The sequence below is a fragment of the Gavialis gangeticus genome, unplaced genomic scaffold, assembly GCF_001723915.1.
Source record: "Gavialis gangeticus isolate Ggan-Ray unplaced genomic scaffold, GavGan_comp1, whole genome shotgun sequence".
Lineage (NCBI taxonomy): Eukaryota > Metazoa > Chordata > Crocodylia > Gavialidae > Gavialis > Gavialis gangeticus.
The window spans coordinates 17,538,468-17,540,299 of NW_017729006.1; the positions used below are offsets into that span (position 1 = coordinate 17,538,468).

The 1,832-nt window shown below is 43.1% G+C and overlaps 1 protein-coding gene across 1 annotated transcript in view; it reads right to left on the reverse strand.

The window, feature by feature from the left end:
• Nucleotides 1–1,832, reverse strand: part of KIF15 (kinesin family member 15) — a 65,772-nt gene that overhangs the window by 57,567 nt on the left and 6,373 nt on the right. The gene's annotated exons all lie outside the window — the stretch shown is intronic.

Genomic DNA, 1,832 nt, shown 5'->3' on the forward strand with positions numbered 1-1,832 from the left:
TGACAATCATTTAATGCATCATTTCTGGTGCTCTTTCTTGCTGTCATCAAAACAAATGCACCAACACATCCTAGTCCCTTATTAACATGGGACCTAAAAAAAAATAAGTTTTATTTTTATTTTCCTATAAGTAGTGAATCAATTGCTTTGTGTTTGTGCTGGATAAAGTTTTTCTACTACCACCATCTATTTTTGTGTATTCCTCTATTAGGACTAGGGGTCTACGCAACTTGAGGCAGCTGCCAATTTCGTGGGGAGATTGCAGAGCCGGCCACCATTTTTGCCAGCTGATAACAGCACTCCTAGCCCCCATAACTCTGACTGGTCAAAGGCCCCTGGTAGCCTCACCTCTTGCCACTGATTGGCTGTGATGCCTGTCTACCATGCAGCTTCACCCCTCACCACCAATTGGTTGAGAGGGGCAGGATCACAAGCAGCTTTCTTGGCCAATCAGTGGTGAAGGGTGGGGGCAGCAGTAATCTTAGGTATTCCTTCATGCTGGCAGCCTCTCTCCCTTTTTTCCCCCCAGTTGCCTGCACAGCCAGGCCACAGAGCCATGAGGACTCCTGGATTCCTCTGGGGAGCCAGTATTTTGCTTTCAGTATGTTTTGCTTTTTTGCAGATTTTGCAGGCATTGCCCAGTTTTTCAGGAATTCCAGATTTTGCGATTTTTACAAAGTAGCGATTCTAGTAGGTTCCTACTTATGATTGTAACAATGGTCTAATTTGTCTAAATAAAATGCTTTATTAGGAGCAGTATATATTATACAACAGAGGTGACCAACCTGTGGCACACATGCCACAAGTGGCATAGGCAGCCTCTGTGTATGATACAAGGCAGGTAGGGAAGGGAGCAGGAAACACAGCAACACAAGACAGGGAGCAGAAAGCACAGCAACAGACCAGGCAGGATGCACAGCACAAGAAGCAGAAAGCAAAGCAACAGATTGGGCAGGGGAAGGGCAAAGTAGCATTCAGTGAGGGCTTGGTGCTTACTTTGTGGCACACCAGCCAAAAAGGGTGGCCCCCACCGTTAAAGGATAATATGTTTTCCATCATTAAACCAAAGTTTCCCAGTTATAACATAGAATTTTGCATGCAAATGTATGGCGTAACATGGTCCACAGCAAATAAAGTCCTTCTTGTAGAATGGATGCTCGGAAGACAAAGTTACCTTTTGTTAGGGTTGTAAAATTTAATTTCTTGTGCCCTTTACAAATAGTTTGATAACTGCCTTCTCCCCCTCCCAAGCACACATTACAAAGTCCACAGCCAGCCTGCATCCCAGGGATATAGCAAATATTCCAACTTATTTTTAAATGCCACCAAATTGTTTACTTTGCTAGTCAGGGACCTACAATGCTTGAGGGATTCACAGCATGTCATATGCATTTTCTTGAGTTTGGTTTACTGATATGGCAAGTGTACAGGTAGCTCAAGCTATGCTTATATGAATTAGTGGTATCTGATATAAATGTATTTTGTATAATAGGGTCAGGATTGCATAATAAATTTTACACCTGGAAGACACTTAGAGCCTAAGTGGCTAAAAGGAGGTAATCCTTCACAATCAGCCTCTACCAGGGGTATGTTAAATAACCACACCCTTCAAGCAGATGATGAATTTCTGTTTTAAAAAAGGGGCCATACAAATAACAGGCCATTGAGGAAAGCACTTTTGTCACAGTAGGGAAACTGAGTATCTGTAGGATACTGGATTAGTAATCTTGGTGTCTAAAAGGATAGGCAAATATTATCTTGATCTTAATTAGAACAGGAAAGACTTCTACTCTGGTAAACAAATACACTGCGGGGGGGGGGGGGGGGGGCCC